The following is a 19,402-nucleotide window of genomic DNA, read 5'->3' on the forward strand; positions in this document are numbered from 1 at the left end:
AACCCCTACTGCTGCACAATTCACTTTTTCGTTAACCTTGAAGGGGCCACACAGACAAAACACGTTTGGTTCATTCGAAAGATTTCCTCGTTAGAATCATACTAGGTCTCTTCAATTTGGCCCGCACTTTCTGTGTGAGTTCAGAATTAGTTCAGCCAGTTCAGCAAAGGCGCCGCCACGGCCGAACCGGTCCTGTACTTTTGTTGTCTTCTTCTGCCCCTCCTCCCTGGGAAGTACACAGAAAGCCATGAACTCATCCTGCACCATTGCCTCCTGTATTTTTTCAATGCCAAACACATCAGCCCGGACCAGCCAACCAAACCCTCTCCTTCTACTCCAGCCACTCTCCCCCACTCACTAGCCTACACAGCGCTTTAGTCACGTGACTGGTTCATCTTGGGGTGACGCATGGTGGAAAGCGGCAATGTTGGCAAAACGTGCTACTCCAGCCACTCGGTTATGGCGTCGCTTCGGTTATGGTCTCATTTCTCTAATGCTGGCGAGCGCGCCGGCCATTACTTCGGCAATCTCAAACATCGGTTGCACGGAGAAAGATAAAGAGTAGCGCCGACTGTGGCCCAGAAAAAATCATTTGTGCGGGCCGACAATGTCCTCACGCCGCCGGCCGCCCAGCTTTCACTTTGCTCTCTTTCTCTCTAACATGTACCCCTCTCACCGTTGTGCCTTTGTACATTGCTCTTCCTTTGCTCACTCTCCCAGTGGCTTGTTTCCTTTCGCCGCGACATCTGTCTTCTACCATGTCAAACTGTGCACGCTATCAAGACGAGCGCGGAATCCAAATCACGGGGCGCTACTGCAATGAACGGTGGGGTTACCACACACCACATATGTGACAATCACCTATTCTTTATCAGAGAACGTTTAGTCAAGCATAATCTAGGCCAGCTGAAACATATTGATCTATCCCAGCAGATCTAGGATGCAATCGTACGACGACGATTACTGAAAACACCAAACAAGAAATGAGCTAGAGTAATACCGCACCCTACAACATGCACTCTAGCCCTATTCGGCTTTTAACGCGTTCGCCCTTTTTTTACCTCGTCCGCTATCATGCCGCATAATGATTTATGCTTCTTCTGCACCAAACAACGTTAACGAAGATCGTTGGCAACGTATAGGCGTGCGCCAATGATACATACATATCCACACAAGAAATTTACGGCTGCCGCCTTGAAATGAATATGGAAAGGCGCTGTCAGCGTTATTAGGCGACCAAAGAATTCCGAACGCAATCTTTGTTTTAACTGGTGTCATTACTTAGGGCTTGATGTTCACTGTCAGTGTGCAGTCGTGTAATCTTGGCGATGCTGTTAGCGGATAACGCCAGATGCATTGCTGAGCAACGTGTTCTGATGACCTGGTTTGTGAAAATAAAGTTTTTCTAGAATAAAGAGCCAAACCGGGTAATGGCCTATATTCCGTTATAAGAAGTGCTCGCGTATTTTTTTTTCAATTGAAAAAATCTAGTTCAAATTAAATTTGCAGCATGTGCTTACATCCAAACCTCTCACTATCTTATTAATGGTGGCATCAACGGAAGCCTGCTGCCTGCATGTCGTATCTGTGCATCATAAATAATTAACAGTTGGACAGCCATTTGAGGGTCCCAAGTGTTCACGTCGGAGAGGGAGGGGGGGCAAGTGCTGTGGAGCCGTGATATGGAAGTATTTCTCGAAGCGTCCCCAGCGTGCCCAGCCGTGGAGTTTCGGAAATACTGTCAACTAGTCTGAACTTATGAAAGGAGCAGCTGTACATGCAATTTAAATAGTTAAGGTGACTGGAAACGTATTGTTGCCTTCTGAAGCACCTAGCACCAAATAATCATTGTTCAAGCAGCACTCTGCGTTTTACGTGCGTTCTAGAGCAAGGAGCAAGCTGCTTTTGACTATTTGGATGTAGTTCTCAGCAGCGCAGTGCACTATACAGTAGTGTGGTGTGCACTACGCATAATTCAATGCGCACTGTCGTAAGCAGTTCCAAAAAGAGAAAATAAGGAGCTTGTGACTACACCCCCACGCGACACGAGCAGAGATGCTGAAGCAATTCAGCATGTCAGCTGACTGGTTAGCATTCATACCGAGTTTGAGCCAGTAAGTATAGTTTACAAATTGCGAAAAAGTAGAGGGCACTTTTTAAATCGCTGGTTGTGAGAACTAGTTGGCTTCTGTCGGCTTTCGTGGTAAATGTAGAACACAACCGAATTTGTGTTCACCAATTTACGAGATGTACTCCCATTCGTGGCACGCAGTGCGCGAAAAATAGCATTTCTCCAGTGGCCAGATGTCTGTATGTGGTCTCTACATTTTGTTTTTCCGCCCCGCAAAGCAGGCCTTGCGGTATCTTTGCCGTATGGCAACTCATTCTGTGAGGTAGTGGTTACCCAGGAGGTGCTGTCGAACATGCTCATCATCCCATGTGAAGGAAGCGCACAACGGATGCGAAGCTGCGCCAAAACAGGCCAAAAACAACTGTCGCTGAAGCAGACAACAAAGCTGGCGGAATGGGTCCCACCGTCGCGCCCGCCGGGCTGAGCAGGTTCCAGCGCGCAGGGAATGCTGGTTAACAACGCTTAACAGCACCCATTCACCGCGCCATCTACACTGTGCTCCGTGAGTGAGGGGCATTAAGGGCCCGTTGGAGAGAGCGAAGTCGGTGCTCCTTTTAGATGCGACGCATCTCTTGCTCTGAGGCATGTCCCTCCTGCGTCAGCGTCGGCGGCGTCCGCACGCCACCTGCGCATGCGTGACTCTCCTCCGCTCTTCTCTCCGACAGCTGTGCGCAACACTCTCACTCCATCTCATTATCATAAACAACAGCTGCATGCGCGTGCTTCGCTCCGCTCCCATCGCGCAAGTGCGCGCATGCACGACTCTCCTCCGCTGTCTCCTCTCCTTCAGGCGCTGTGAATATAAAGCGGGTAGCGCGCTGCGGCGGTTCAGTTAGCGCTTGCTCTCGTTCAACTTCGCGTCACAACACGTTTCACCCGATTTAGAGAATCAACCCAACGGAAACACCAATTGAACCCCCCGATGCGTCGCATCACACCAGGGTTCCCTCGCGGGAAGATGGGCGTAATTTTTTGCCTTACTCCATGATCGGTTGCCTTGGTGACCAGGCACAAGCTGCTCTCGAATTCAGTTACGGTCGGGTGTTCCCGGTTCAGCTAGGGGCCCCACCTTGTGACATATGGACACTGCAGGCGTACCACTCACTCCCATTGGTAAGTGGGCAATACGTTTGGCATTGTAAAATACAGCAGGCAATACCTGCACTCTCTGCACCGTCGATAAATTGAAGAGAAAGGAGCAAGTGCCGCACGCTACAATCGCAAATCGAAGAGGCAAGTGCTGCACTACCTGAACGAGTGCAGCCAAATCAAAGACACCTACTGATAGCACTTTTAACGTAAACTTCACTCAAATAAGCTACATAATTAGGAAAAAAGGGAATGCCTATGTGACCCACTAGCTCATTTCCTGCAACAGAACCTATGATGTCATAAGCCCTGCTATGTGATTGGCTGAGGCCAGCAAAAGCAAATGCAAATTAGCCAGGGCTTATAAGCTTACTGAACTAACTATTTGCACTTAAATGTACGGCACGTTCTCTTAATAGCAGTAAGAAATGTGGGGTGAACAATTAAAGCCATAAATGAACACGTAAACATCGGATGTGCGACACTTTGCCAGCTGACACTGCCTAACACAGTTGTCGGACATGCTGGACTTGTGTGAAAGAACACTGATCAACTGACACAAGTGGCACGGTTGCTTACGTGACCATGTTTGTCGAGTCATAGCTCAAGTTTTAGGAAACGATTAGTATGAACATTAATAAAAATATGGCAGGTGTAGAAGTTCGGCCAGAAGCGAAGTGCGAACACTGGCACTTCAGCTAACTTCAGCAGTGTTGCAGCGCCATCTATGAAAGTGGGCAATAAACAAGCTAATCAAATAGGCGCCTATGAGATGGGAGCAGCCCTGGTCAGCAGGCTATATTTAGTTTTTAGGCCATGCTCTTATTTCGTCATTCTCGACGTCACAAAAACACACGATTTAGCGGGTGAATTGAAATTTTGACTTAACATATTTAATTTCTCAGTGAATAAAGCATCGTTTGCTGCCGAACAAGTGCTTAGGGCCCTATAGAACATTAAATCTTTTGACTAGTAAAACAAACGTATTTTGTCTGCATGGCCCCTTTACCAAGGGCTTCCAGAAGCTGAATGTCTTTCTCACTGAGGACTGGACGTTTGCTGCCGAACAAGCGCTTGGGGCCCTATAAAGCACTAAATCTTCAGAATAAAATGGACGTAACTTGTCTGCGTGGCCCCTTTAAAGCCAAGGGCTTCTAGAAGCTGAATGTCTTTCTCACTGAGGACTGGATGGATACCTTTGCACTCTATTACAATATGTCGCATGGTTTCTGACTCCCTGCCGTAACCTGCGCACACTTCCTGTACCGGCTCGCGGATAAACGTTTTTGTCTGCAAGCACCCCGCCCGGGCTTCAGAAAGCAACGCACTTTGGTATTATCGAAGAACTTTTCCCTCGTGATCTTCTGCTTCCCGATTCTGCCGATATCTAAGGAGTTCTTTGCGTCCATCCTCTTTTTCCAGGTCATTGTCTCTGATTCTTCCACTCCATTTTTTATTGCCTTGGTCGTTTCTCCTGTGCATCCAGGTTTCGTATACTTTGTCCTTACTCTCCTGGTTCTTTTCCTCCACTGTGCGTCCACGCTGTTCATGTAAAGGTACCGTAACACTACTTTGGCCGTTCACCTCTGGTCATCAATATTTCTAACATAGATCCCGGGATTCGACGTCCACGTGTATGCCCGGTTCTTGTTAAGATCCCGTACTGGCATGCGCTCGTGCAATTACCACTATATGATGCACGTATTATGGACCAGAAAAATCCCCAGCATATCCTGAATAGTAATGCCAGCACCCTTTGTGACGGTGAACCCATCTTTGTGTTCACTGTGGCGGCGTGATCAGTGGTGGGCATAATTAACAGGCGTAGAAACTGCCAACATAATTAATCAAATACTGTGCAGCCGATACTTTACTCCGTACGGATATATGTTGGTGGCAGTCAATTCAACAGACCCCTGCTGCCGGCCATGTGTAAAAAATTCCAGCTGCCGGCATTCTTACCTGGACCAGAAAATGCCAGTTTCCGGCAGAACTCCCAACAGTCGAAAAATGCCAGCTGTCGGCATTTTCTGCTCCAGTAATTTTGCCGGCACTCTGAGTTGTGACGGCAGCGGCACCGTTGTGTCGGCATAATTAACGGGAGAACAAAATGCCGCCTGCCGGCAAAATATCCCCTTCCTTTAAATTTATTCTGTGGCACAAAATTTGTGACCTTTATATGTGTTGTGTGCTAAAAAGCTCTGCTGGTCATCCGCCTTCACGGAGTAGAAGAGCTCGTGATTTTTATGCACTAGCTCGTCCCCTTCATTCTTGTCTCTTGTTTCGGCTCTTCCAGTGCAGAAACAGCTACGCATCATGTGGCGCCGACGGACTAAACTTTGCTCATTTGGTTCACGGGCGGCACCTGGTATCACTGCAGTCCCCATCGGCGGAAATCGGTTTATCCGCACGTGTTGAGAAGGATTTCGCTGGCTGATATCTGTTACTTTACCAACATGGAAACATGAGAACGTCACTGTTCCTACTTTTGGTGAAAGGAATGGAGCAGTGTGGGCATGAATGCAGCAGCCAAGGGCAACATGTCTTGCCTGCCTTACTTCGGCCCTTTGGGCTGACAGCTCGCTTTCCTGAGCGGAGAGCGCCGTGCTTCAGTAGGGTGTGGTTCAGTGCAGGGGCATCCTGATGGTTGCCGAGCCCACACCTGTGCACTGTAGCTGAGCCATTTATTTTGTTTGACGGCAACTCGAAGCCAGCACGCCGACACCGTGGTGGTGCCAGCAGCCGTTCCAGACAAAGCAATTCCGCGGGTCGTGCGTCTCGCCATGGAACATCTGTGAAACCGACCCTGGCGACAAAATTCTGTCAACAGCCTCTGGCCTTCAAGCTGTGTTTGTGTCATTTTGTGAATGGCTGTTTTTTCCCGCGTCTTTCTCACTCTCAAGCCTACTTCAACTAGCCCTCATCCGGTATACGTAATGCCGGCACCCAGTGCAGGCATTACACTACATGACGATAGCTCCACGTGATTACTTGCGTTAAATCAATGTATGTATTATAATGAGTGTGGCACCCACAATATTATTTTTCTTATTTAAGCTATAACGATTAAAAGTGGAGCTTCCATGAAATCTACATTTTTGTGGAAATGAAGGGCGTGACACTGTTTGCCATATTTTCAGTATATTTTTATCTCTTATTTTTTGGTTTTTCAAAATTTTGTTCGATCAATGATCTCCATCTACACTATCATAGCGATTAAAGGTGAAACTTCCACCAAATCTGCATTTTTATGTAAATGCCGGGCATAACACAACTCGCCATTCTCGCTATTTTATTTATATATTTTTATTTTATTGGTTTTTCAAAATTCTGTTCAGTTAATTAAATCCATTTACGCTATTATAACGATTAAAGGTGGAGCTTCCACGAAATTTGCTTTTTTGTGGAAATGCAGTGCATTACTAGGTTCACCGTTTCCACTAGTTTAACTGTTTTTCATATTTTTTGGGTTTTTCAAGCTTCTGTTCAATCAATTATTTTTATTTACGCTATTGTAACGATTGAAGGTGGAACTTCAGATAGGAGGGGATGTGTAGCAGACGACGGCGGGGGAGAACAGTACCAAGAAAGAGAGGTGAAGATCTGGAGAAGATGAAAAAGAAAAGGGTCGTGGAAGAGGCTGGTGCCGGGGGATCGAGGGAGAGAGGATGGGAAAGAAGGTTAGGGGGACGGCTATGGGGAAGGAAAAACCATGGGGAGGAAATGAAGTGGAGGCGATATGCACGCTATTGGAGTGAGGGAATACTAGGAGGGAATAACTCCTTTTTCCCTTTTGGTTCCCTGACCAGCTCCATTTCTCAATTCCTGCGACGCCTTGCTAAATGAAGACGTAAGCTGATGCTAACTACCCAGTGAAGTTTACCTTTGCCATTTAGTAAAAGTATAAAAAACAGAAGTATATCACATCAAAGTTTGCGCTCATTTCTTTAATACATTTCCCAAATGGCATCAGCTTGTATCTAGTGTTTATTCACTCTCTGAATGTATTCTAGCTAAGACTTGAAATTACCTGTGCAATGAGCACACAGGACAAGCACTTAACACTGTCTGTCATTTACCAACAGAAGACAGTGGAGCAGGCATACCACACAGTGAATGCATTTGTACATGGATTAATCGTGACATCGCATTTCCCTTTTCCCAAGAGGGGCGTGTTTTTTTTGTCAGTCTGCACAGTTGCAGCTCGCATTTTGAAGTAGGCACTATATAACCTAGTGGGCCAGCCCTTGTCACAAGCCACTTGTGTCCAACACAAGGTGCCCCTGCCTGCCGCAAGTCCTGCACATAATCACACTTTCTGCGCTAGTGAGGTGCAATCGTCACCCAGCTGGTAAGGCCAGGATGTGACAAACAAGGAAATTTTCGCCTGGAGCCAGGTTTCATAGTATGATAAAATGTGCCCTCTCTCGGAGCTTCCCACCTCTTGGCATGCTGCATACATCGCTGGCATCGTAACAATCACCACAGAGACCTTGCTCTCTTGCGATCACATTGGGCAAGTGTTTGCACACACACACACACACACACGGCGCCTGCACACCTCCTCCCCGTGTGTCTTTTGTTGGATGCGGAGGGCGAAAAGCACGGGGCAGAAGGGTCAGCGCGAGGAACGGCAGGCGGCGTGGCTGCGCACGTGGCAGGCCAGGCCGTTCTTCTGGGCGAAGGCCTTGGGGCACAGGTGGCAGCGGAAGGGGCGCTCGCCCGTGTGGATGCGCAGGTGTACGACCAAGTGGTTCTTCTGCACAAAGGTCTTGCCGCAGTGGCTGCACTGGTGGGGACGCTCGCCCGTGTGTATGCGCCAGTGGATCTTGAGGTTGCTCGGGCACCGCGTCTTGAAACTGCACAGCTGGCAGTGCAGCAGCCGATGACTCGGCGAGGGGTCAAGCTGCTCCCCGTGGCCACTTGGGGAGGTGCCTGCAATGGGGAGGGAGGGGCAAACACTGAGACCCTTTCCTTCGGCAAATGCGGTGGAAGGGGAAGAAGAAACACGAAAGAGGAGGGAGCATCTCCGTTGGTGCCAGGCGTGCCTCTCTGCGCAGGCCTAATGTACCCAGCAATGTGGACGAGCCCTCCCTTTCTTGCTGGCTCGGCAGTCTTTCGCTCGGGAAGCTTTGAAAGATTCAGAATCATGGTGTGCTCAGGAACGGCACACTAAGTGCTCTCACATGAAAAAAGGTCTCCTCTGTTGCCGTGCCTTGTGCCGAACGCTCATGCCTAGGCTGGGGAGCCGTGGGAGTATTAATCGCTGGAGGTGCCTCGCTGTCCACGGAACATTTCCATCAGCTCACTCGGCAGTGCCAGCACGGGCACATGTGTACGGGCTCATGCCTGTCAGGTGGATGTATAGCCCAGATGGATGGGCTCCTCAGAGGACACATAATACATGCACGCTGGCATACAGCGGCACACAGAAATGGAGGGGAAGCAGACAGGGCTTGGTACAATGGCTGATAAAACAACTGTTCTTCTTTAACCAGTTACCACCAAATTCAGTCAACAATACCTGGCACCAGCAACCAGCTTTCAAGAGCATAACCTGTAGGCTAAATGCTGCACACCAGATATTGTTCCTTTAATTGCAGTTGAGCAACTGTTCTGGAGTCCACCAGAGAAAATCGCGATTCACTTTCAACAAATGAACCAGACAGAGCTCCGTTCACAAGTTATACTAGGAATCAGTGAAAACGAACCTGGTGTATGCCCAATGAACTGAAGGGGTAATTAGTGAATTAATTTTAGTAAATTAAATTAGTAAACATGAAGTAGATCCTATTTGTGGCTGCATTGTTGGGTTTGACCCATGTAAATTAATATTTGATTGCTTGCTGAACGTCTGGAGTGCCTATCTGTAGCAGGCAGCAACACAGAAAAACTCATACACTAGCCACGGCGACCCTTTTAACTATCCCAGTAACATCATACTAGTTTGCAGTGTGTTTTTGTGCTATGTCAATCTTCAAGATTTTAACTTTTTGCTTGTTTGTTATTATTCACTTGTGAGTGTAAAAGCATTAGTTAATGTGAGAGGTCAAAAATCAGGTGTCATCATGGCCAAGAGATGGCTTACAACATGACTGACAGACAGCCCACAAAAAAGGATTTCGGGGCGGGGAGGGCCTACGTCTAAAAAAAAAAGAAAATGGAGGGTTAAGAATGCTCAGATTGATGCCAAACTTCTCAGTAAAGCTTTCAGAAGCAAAGTACAGTAATTGTGCTGACAACAAGATCGGGCGAATTTTGGTGCGGGTGGGACTTTATTGAAGCTGAGGCCTCCAGAATGCGAGTGGAAATTTGTGGTAGAGCCATTTGAGGCCTACGTCAGTCATTTAGGCATGCTATATACTTACAGAATAAGCAATTAATTTTAAGTGAATAACCTAGTGAGCTTCTGCAAAATGTCGGCTTTGCTCAATATGAAATCGTAGCTTCGTTCATTAAAAACCTGCAATCATACGGTACTGTCCCAACAAATAATGTGTGAGCAGTGCAAACACAGGAAAAGGAAAAGGTTCAAGAAAGGTGATAATGAGGGAAAGATGAAAGATGAAAGAAAGATGATAATGAGGGAACATGTTCAGAAATCTCACGATAGTGTTTTCACATTCACTGCATCCTAAGATGTCCTCATAATTTTGCATTCGCTTGCACACAAACAGTACACATGCTAGCAATCTGTTACGGGCAGTGTCAGCAATTCAGCAGGCAAGGATGGTATGAGGAAGGCATCATTTCCTAACGTGAATTTCATACCTGGAAAACTTGCGACAAGGCTTATGCATCCAAAATTCAATCTGGTAAGGCAGTTAGACAGCATTTACAACTGACTTCAGTGTTTCTTCAAGCTGTACGATATTAGAGATGCAAGCAGCCCGCACTGGCAAGGGTGCACCCATTCTACCCACATGTCATTATGTTCACTTGTCACACGAAATGACGCCAGCGCCACGTGCTGTGTGGCATGCTGGTAACGCACTCAACTCCTGCTCTAGTTCATGCGGGTATCAAATGCGGGTTCGATACCCACGTGTCTTTTATCGACTCCTTACAGGTTTTTCAAGTTGTTAGTGCCAGCTTGTCCCGTCTTTTTTTTTCTGTGTCCTGTGTTTACCGCTGGTTTTTATTCCATTGAAAAGGGGGGGTATGGGAAGGGGAAGAACTTGTTATAGCAATGCTGACACTGTGCCAGGGTGGAAGCTACTGGGAACCCCCTGCTCTCCTTTACCATTTCCAGGCATTTCGTGCCTGAAGAAAGAAATACTTGCAGCCACTGAGGTTCTTGGTTGGTGATTCATTTTACAAGAAATTTTAGGGTTCAACTAGAAACATCCATGGAGTGAAAGAACGCACAGGCATAAACTGATGCCAACTGCCCACTGAAGTTTATTCCTGCCCTTTAGCAAATACTATATCAGAAGTGGAAACAAAGTGTACTGAAAAAGTGTGTGGAGAAGGGCATCATCTTTTAGTGACATATAAAACCCAATGAACGGTACCAGTTAGTAGAAAAGTCCTGACACCTCGTGCCCCTTTATTTTTCATTATGGTTTGAACCTGTTTATTCAATTGCTAGCATACACATTACCTGTTCTGCTTAACCTGCATGAATAAAAAGGTGTTAATATTGGATGTATTACCCGGAAACGGTTAACGGAATGCTTTTTAGACGACTCATTTTGAACAAATCTGTTGTGGGCGTGTTTTGACTCCTGATTCAGTGTCTGTTTTTGTATATAAGTCACGCTACCTTTTTTTTCTCTCACAAGTACTTTAGGTTGTAAATAGGCCATTTTTTTAAGTGCTTACTACTGTTGAAATGTTGCCGTATGCAAGGTTCGTCAGGAACCCTCAAGCACTACTACGCAACTGCTTTTCGCCTGATGTAACCCCAACCTTGTGTTGAAAAAATAAACATTTGGTCTGATTTGTTGATATACATTTTCCTAACAGTGGGAACAATCTTCATTGGGTAGTTGGCACCAGTTTATGCGTGTCATGTTCCCTCACCCTCGAAATGTTTCTAGCTGCCCCTTAAAACAACCAGTATAAGGAGCACACAAGACAAGTACTCGACATCAACTGCTGTTTACCAACAAAAGGCACCAAAAGAATGGAAAATTACATGGAAGACATACGCAGTGTGCGCTTGCACACTTATCAATGGGGATGCTGGTCAATGGGGGTCACGAGATGCTGGTGACCCACAGGGTGCCACTGGCTGCCACAGGTCCCACTCACAATCACACTTCACAGACAAGTCCGAGCAATCATTCAGTTGGTCAGGTGACGATAAGGACGACGACCAAGGAATTTTTCACTTGGAGCCACGTCTCCTTTTACGATTCATTTCACGTCTCTTCAAGAAATCAACTTCTTGGCGTGATGCATTGAGGCTATCCTACATGAAATGAAAAACAGGCAAAGAAGTGGCAATTGATGCCTGGCTGTGGCTGCTTGGCCGTCAGCATTGAAAAAGCGCCCATTCAGAGGCTATCTGCCCGAGCTGGATTTCAGGCCACCGGCGTTTGCTACCACCGGAAGCAGCCAAACGCTCCTTGAGGCTACAGCCAATCTTGGCTTTGTACTTCCGCACTGCACACTGAGCGTGGGCTTCCAGCAGAGAAACAGCAAATGACCGTTCTGCTCTTACATTTCCCAGATAGTGCTCCTTTTCTTTCCCCTCGCATCCGCAAGAATGGACAGGACTGTTAGTGTGCTGCTTGTCGGGCGGCCGGCAGCAAATGCTGGTCACCAGATATCTAGCTTGGATAGATTCTCAGCGAACTGCCATTCTTTGACTAAAGTGGAGTTGTGTGCCACTTGTTTGCCAGTTTTCTGCTGCTAGGAGGCACCCTTTGCTTGCGCAGACCACTGGCGAGCAGCTGTTTTTCCTCCACAGATGGTGGCAAGGCCACCACCCAGCGTCGTTCACTCTTTCTTTGCCGGTTTTTCACTGCATGGAAGTTCTCACGTAACGATCCGCGAAAAGAGCTTGCTATCTTCCGACCACGGTGGAGCGACTGTCTGTGCGCACACACAGATGGGCCCTGTTCTCCTGCTGCACCACTGTTGGTGACCGCCAACTTCCTCCTCGTGCGTCCTCTGCTCGAGGCGGCTCGTTGAAGAGCACGGGGCACAAGGGTCAGCGCGAGGAACGGCCGGCCGTGTGGCTGCGCACGTGGCTGACCAGGCCGTTCTTCTGGGTGAAGGCCCTGGGGCACAGGTGGCAGCGGAAGGGGCGCTCGCCCGTGTGGATGCGCAGGTGGGTGACCAGGTTGCACTTGTGCACAAAGGCCTTGCCGCAGTAGCTGCACTGGTGGGGGCGCTCGCCCGTGTGCATGCGCCAGTGGTTCCTCAGCTTGCTCGGAGATGGCGCCACGTAGCTGCACTGCTGGCAGCGCAGCTGGCGCCGACTCGACGGGAGGAGGCTGTGCTGCACTCTGTGGCTGCTCGGGGTAGGGAAAGGGCCTGCAACAGGGAGAAAGGAGAAAAACTGAGAGCCCTCCCGTTGACAAACGTGGTGGTGGAAGTGTGCCACCAGTGAGCCAAAGAGGAAAGAACAAACACAATAGAGGAGGGCGTGCCTCTGTTGGCACCAGATGAACCACTCTACGCTCACCTGATACTCCTGGGCAATGCTAAGCAACAGAGACAGTTCCCCTCCTCTTCCTTGCTGGTTTGACGGTCTTTGCTCAAAACGCTTTATAAACTTTGGAATAACAGCTTGTTCAGGAATTCAGGAATGGCACATCTAGTGCTCTCGCACTAACAAAATCTCCTCCGATACCATACTTTGTGCTGAAAACTGCCTAGTTCATGCCTGCTTAAAAATTCGGTTGGCTTTCAGGCCCCAAACCTGTCCCCTTTACACTGCTTCTGAACCGCAAAGCATGCAGATGGATTAAGTTAGAACAGTCGTGGTTCTTTGTCTGCTACCACTCAGCATAGCCTTTTGCCACAAGCAATAAATGCTGCAACAGAAACACCAGGGAGGAAAAGGAGGGGAAATACAATCAAAGAAATACTTTGGGACCATGATGATTATTTTGGCTTGATTATGGACTAAAACGTTTAGAGCCTGAAAAAGAGTACCATATTGATTTGATTACAGGCTGACAGCTTTTTTTCCAAAAATACCTCCCAACGCTAGGGAGGTCAGCCCGCGATCGTGACGAAAGAAAGTTTACCACAAAGTAAGTGTAACAAAGTCAGTGTTTACAGCTGCCATGGGAAGAACACAGGATAATCTGTATGAGAAGCTGGGAAGAGAATGGAGGTGCCATGGTGACGTTTTTGAACCGGCCCGTTCAATCGGCATGTTTTTCCAGTGTTGAGTGCACGTCTGTCGATGTCACACATGGAGGCATGGCGGGCTCCAAACATAACAGCTCGCACTTCCATAAACCAGAACAGTGCAGGGCCTCAGGCTTCTTAAAAAAAACGAAACAAATTCTTTTAATACTAGAAGAAGCTGCACTGACCCACAAATTTGCTTCATGGAGGGAACTAGCTACAAAAGCTATAAATTTCGGCACGATATAATGTCGCAGCTCAGATGTCTCAGCTCAAACTGGTATCAGAAGTGATACCGGTCTGCCTGTCCTGGTAATTGGCCCCAAAAGGTGAAGAAAGAAGAAATGAAAGCTAAGAAAGAATTCCAAACGCAATGTAGCCATAAAGAAGTCTGACAAATATCGCCTCGGGAAGCCATACCTTCACCTTCAAAGCACACAAACACAGACTTAAGTACTATGAGGAATTTTTTGCACTTAGCAAACATATCAATGAAATGAATACAAATCATAATGAAAAATTGAGGGAGATCACGTCACCTTTTAGTGACATATAAAGCCAGTGTACCACACCAGTTAGTAAAAAAATCATGACTCATCTCTTTTTTCCTTAAGGTTTGCGTATGTTTGTTCAATCTATTATTTGCCAAACAGTGAAAGCAAAGTTTGTTGGGAAGTTGGCGTAAGTTTATGCTGCTCATGTTTCTTTACTTTCTGGATGCTTCTACCTGCCCCCTAAAACACTCTCTGTACAAAGACCACACGGGACACATACTGGACGTCAACTACTGTTTACCAACAAAAGGCACCAAAAGGGTAAGAAATTACATGGGAGACATACGCAGTGTGTGCGCTTGCACACATATCAGTGGTGATGCCTCACGATTCCCCTTTCCAAGAGAGGCAATTCCTCTTGCTTGTGTCGGCCTGCAAAGCTGCAGCACGTGTTCAAGTAGGCACTCGTCACGAGATGCTGGTGACCCACACAGGATGCCACTGCCTGCCACAGGTCCCACTCACAATCACACTTCACAGACTAGTCGCGAGCAATCACCCCAGCTGGTGAGGGGACGATAAGGAAGACGATGAACAAGGATTTTTCATTTGGGGGGGCATTTCTTGTTATGCGAAAATATGGTCCTTCTTTCTGTCAAAGCACCTCATGGCATGCTGCATAACACTGCTTTGTAACAATCCGCAAAAAAGGGCTTGCTCCCCTCCAATCTCGGAGCGTCTGTCTGTGCTCACACCCGGCCGGGCTCTGCTCTCCTGCAGCACTGCTGTTGGTGGTCGCGCACCTCGTCTCCGTGTGTCTTTTGTTGGAAAGGGGTTGCAAAGAGCAAAGGGCAGAAGGGTCAGCGCGAGGAACGTCCGGCTGCGTGGCTGCGCACGTGGCTGAGCAGGCTGTTCCTCTGGGCGAAGGCCCGGGGGCACAAGTGGCAATGGTAGGGGCGCTCGCCCGTGTGGATGCGCAGGTGTACAACCAGGTTGCCCTTCTGCACAAAGGTCTTGCCGCAGTGGCTGCACTGGTGGGGGCGCTCGCCCGTGTGTATGCGCCAGTGGATCTTGAGGTTGCTCCGGCACCGCGTCTTGAAACTGCACAGCTGGCAGTGCAGCAGCCGACGACTCAGCAGGGGTTCAAGCTGCTCTCCGTCGCCATTCGGGGAGGTGCCTGCAGTGGGGAGGGAGGTACAAACAGTGAGAGCCCTTCCACCGACACAGTGTGCCAACAGCAAGGCGGAAGAAAGAACAACAAAAGGGCATTAACTGGTATAGGCGAGCCGCCCTGCGTAGACGCAATGCAGCTGGGCACTGCATAGCAATGCAGGACAGCCCTCCTCTATTTGACGGCTCAGCAGCCTTTCGCCCAAAGTATATGAAAATTTCTGTATCATTAGTTGTTAAGGAACAACACGTCTCGTGGTCTCGGAATAAAATAACTCTCCCCTGATACCAAGCCTTTCCTAAAAGCTGCTAAGCCCAAGGAAACCAAAAAAGTGTTTATCACTGGAGGTGCTTTGTTATCTGCAAAACATTCGCATCAACTCGCTGTGCGGCATCATGGTGGCTGCATCAGCTGGAAGTGCGCTGCGGTGCGCACATAATGCGTACATGCAAGCTCAGAGTGGCACATAGCAGTGGAAAGGAATCGGTGAAGGCTTGGTAAAACGGCTGATCAAATAAATATTATGTTTTAACAGGTTACCACCAAACTGAATCAACAATAACTTCATCTGAAACTGAGATTTGCAGGGCTTGAATACTTCCCTTTAAAACTTCTTGTTCTCCCAAAGAAGATAATGTACAGTGAAGAAGATAACCAAAGCTGTAACGTTGGAAAACTGTAGACTAAAAGAACAAAGAAGTTGCACATTTTTTTTTTCACACATTTATAAAGATGTGAAAGCGATATCCTAAGTGATTTTCAAATGTCCGACACACCCCAAACTTAGTTGTGAAGCTTTCCACAACAGAAACTGTCTGCAAGCATCTCAGACACTATGTGTTAAAAGACTTCCTCGACACCGTACCCATCAATATGATGTCAAGTGAAAATTCAGAGAGCAAGACATTATCGACAAGCTTTTTGCCATTCCCCACACACAGCCTCTGTGAAAGCCATGTCGTGGCTAAAGAATCAATTAGGAGCAATTAAAACCACCTATGTTGTTGCGGCTGGGAACCCCAACCCTGCTGATACTTACTGGTACCAGCAACCTCCTTTTCAGGGCATAACTGGGAGTCTAAATGCTGCCACTTATTTGAACTTAAGCGCACTGTTTTCGAGGCTACAAGAGTAAATAATGCATTCGATTGACTTTTCACAAATGAACAAGATAGTCATGCCAGGCAGTAGCAAAAAACTCGCTGTCTGCTCAATAAACTTATAAGGAGCACTTCTAGCAAAGGTTTCTTGTGGCTTAACTTCCTCCTATGTAATTATTTGGCTGCTGGTCCAGCACCTAGAGCCTCGATTTGTATGCAGCAGGCAGCAGAAGGGAGAACACCACGCACTGGTCACAGCAACCCCACCAAACAACGCAATGACATCATATAACCTTGCAGCGTGCTTTCGCGCTATGCCAGCCTTCAAAATTTTGACTTTTCTTTTGTTTTTAAGCGTCGAAATATTAGTGCGAAAGATTATCTAATGCAGTACGTCAAAAATCCAGAGTTGCCGTGGCCAGGAGACGGCACACAACATGACTGACAGATGGCACACAAAAAGGGAAAAAGAGAGAGAAGGGCAGCGTCTCGAAAGATAAAAGAACAGGTGAAAGAATGCAGCGGAAGTTCTCAAAAAAGTAAAGCAATTTAGCTGAAAAGGAAATTCGGAAAATTTGAGTCTGCGTGGGAATAGAAGCCAGGGCCTTCGGAATGCGAGACAAGCACATATCCCCATCCCAGCGCCGGCTCAATGGCACCAGCTAACTTAAGGTGAATTGTGTGAATGCGTTGTGGCCTTTCACTTCAAAACACCAGAGACATGTACCGAGGCCTACATTTGTAATTCAGGCATGCTAGTTAAGGAACTGACAATCAAGCGAGTAACATTGCCCACTTTGCTTGGCGTCCAACAATAGTGCTATCATGCGGCATCTACTGAAACCTGCAACCATACGGTACTGTCCCAACAGATGGGGCACAAGCAGTGCAAACATGAAAAAAGAGCAACTTGCAAGGGGGAAAAGATAATGAGAAGACATGTTTGGAAATGGCACATTAGTGTATTTGCGTTCACTACATCATGAGGTGTCCTCATTATTTTGTGTTGGTTCACTGCATGTTCAATGCGCTAGCAATCCATTAAATTTGCCCCTGAAAGCTTTGCAGAGCATCATCATGGGCAATATCAGCAGTCCTTCAGACAGGATGATGCGGTGAAAACAGCACTTTCGACTGCACTGTACTCATTTTTGAGGCATGCAAATTGCCCATAAAAGTTTAAAACCTAGCTCAGAAAGTCAAGAAGGCAAAGTTTACAAGTGTCCCTTTAAGCTATAAGACATAAGATATGCAACAGCTGACATATACATAACTATGCAAATATGGGTGAAATATGCATGGGCAAATACGGGTGAAATTGCTGCCATGCTTGAACAGTAAGTATCATAACAGAAATATATATATTTTTTTCACTTATGCATGGCATTCCTTGTACACTACCGAGGTGCTCCTTTAAACATGACCACTTAGCAACAGCTGAACACATCAGACATCAGCAAAGTAACAACCACATCAGCATACGGTGTCAAATGAAGGGCACTGAACAAGGACAATCAACAAGGGGAAACAACAGAGCAGTCCATAATAAAAATGAGCGACAAGCTCAAGTACTGATAAAGTTGGCAGCAATGACACATGCCGCACTTCACGGTGCAACCAAATGTTGGTCGAACTGTCACTTGGGATCCGACCGTATATCAAGCACGGTCTTCTTTTTTGGTAGAGCAGTTGGGACATTCCTTCTAAACAAATGGCACCGGTAGGCTCAGGCATCCGGTAGTACTGAAGGTGCCCACGGGGGCGGGGGAGACGATTTGACTGTTCCGTCGTGCATAATGAACTTGAAGATCATGGCCACGTCAGAATGCTGGCGGTGGCCCTTTTCAGCACGACCTTTTTGACCCAGCAGCTTTGGGGCTTGCCGACCAGACCGATGCCTGCAAATATGAAGCGCGACATACCAAGCTGCTTCAGCTTTGTCAGGTCACAAAGCATATTCTACAAGCCGCCGTACGGGCCAAGTGTGCTTTAACGACGGCTCGTTAGGGCCTTTTTGCTTTCGGCAATTCACAAGTGCAACAACCAGCTCCATACGGGATTCACTTTGTATGTCTCTCGTAGCTTGACGATCAACTGATTCGAGAGGCCTGATGAGAGAGAACTCTGTTAAAGAAAGCGCTGCACGGTAGCGTTTTCGCGCTGCTAGCTCGAAAGATCGCCAGTAATAGGACGCACCAAATAGGTCGTTACTCCTGTTTCGCTCTCACCAGCATCTCGCTGCCGGCAGTTCCGTTCGCGCGGTCGGGTTGAGAAGTGCGTATTTCGCAACCCGGGAGTTAAAATGAACCGTGTTGAACCTTACGTTGCAAAAAACGCCTGCAACAAAAACAGCGCAAGCGGGTCACGGCGATTTCAACGATTATTAGCGGGTGTCGCCCGTTTTCCCAGCTTAATCACCGACAAGCAAAATGTAGTACACGGAACGTGTGCCCATGAATTCTCCGAGCTTACCGACGCCTTCAGCAAAGATTTGCAAACTGCGCTGATCAGTGCGGTATGGCTTCACTTACGCGTTAGGTACACACCGAGCCAATCGGCACATACACTGCCGGAAGCGATGACAACTAAACTGCTACGCGTCAGAAACTCTATCGTACCACTATCCACTACGTTTGCTGTCTTCTTTTTCACACCATTTCATTGAAGCCTGGAATGAAAGAAGCATTGCGGCCGGCGGCTGGCATTCCACGCCGTAAGCTCCCTTAAAATGCACGCCCCGCCAGTGCTAAACGGCGCAAAGCACGCAAGTTTTAATTTCACTGGGTATCACTCCAACGAACGCCGAACCCTGGCCCTTCGAACCTTCGATGTTTTTTGAAAGACCTTGGCGCACACAAAAAACAAATCTGAAGCCACTTGTCAATCAGTCAAATCAAACAACCGGTCGGGCGCCGCCATCATTGATGCTATCTTGATACGACTTTGAGACCGCAAAATAAAAAGTAAAATTTTTAACGCAAAAAGTTACCTCACTTAAAACACGACACGCCTTCTTTTTAAAGCGCGTTTCCATAAATTAAGAAATTATCCAGTAGTGCCAGTCACTTGCTGGCTCAATTTGTTTTGTTTGCATTATGAATCAGAA

The 19,402-nt window shown here is 47.4% G+C and overlaps 2 long non-coding RNA genes across 5 annotated transcripts; both read right to left on the reverse strand.

Moving 5' to 3' along the window:
• Positions 1 to 5,465: 5,465 nt before the first annotated feature.
• Positions 5,466 to 14,889, reverse strand: LOC144170521 (uncharacterized). 2 transcript variants are annotated; one of them, XR_013322627.1, is made up of 3 exons: positions 14,372 to 14,889; positions 11,361 to 12,706; positions 5,466 to 8,155 (listed from the first exon to the last, which is right to left on the reverse strand). It is a non-coding gene; the product is annotated as an uncharacterized LOC144170521 (long non-coding RNA). The 2 variants fall into 2 exon arrangements; XR_013322626.1 differs by lacking the exon at positions 5,466 to 8,155 and having other exon boundaries at positions 11,305 to 12,706.
• Positions 14,890 to 17,238: 2,349 nt separating this feature from the next.
• On the reverse strand, positions 17,239 to 19,227 carry LOC144170523 (uncharacterized). 3 transcript variants are annotated; one of them, XR_013322630.1, is made up of 2 exons: positions 18,915 to 19,227; positions 17,239 to 18,194 (listed from the first exon to the last, which is right to left on the reverse strand). It is a non-coding gene; the product is annotated as an uncharacterized LOC144170523 (long non-coding RNA). The 3 variants fall into 3 exon arrangements; XR_013322628.1 differs by having other exon boundaries at positions 18,828 to 19,227; XR_013322629.1 differs by having other exon boundaries at positions 18,769 to 19,227.
• Between the last annotated feature and the right edge of the window lie 175 nt (positions 19,228 to 19,402).

This window comes from Haemaphysalis longicornis, unplaced genomic scaffold (assembly GCF_048455015.1).
Source record: "Haemaphysalis longicornis isolate Haplotype H1 unplaced genomic scaffold, Haemaphysalis longicornis Haplotype H1 scaffold_2, whole genome shotgun sequence".
Classification (NCBI taxonomy): domain Eukaryota; kingdom Metazoa; phylum Arthropoda; class Arachnida; order Ixodida; family Ixodidae; genus Haemaphysalis; species Haemaphysalis longicornis.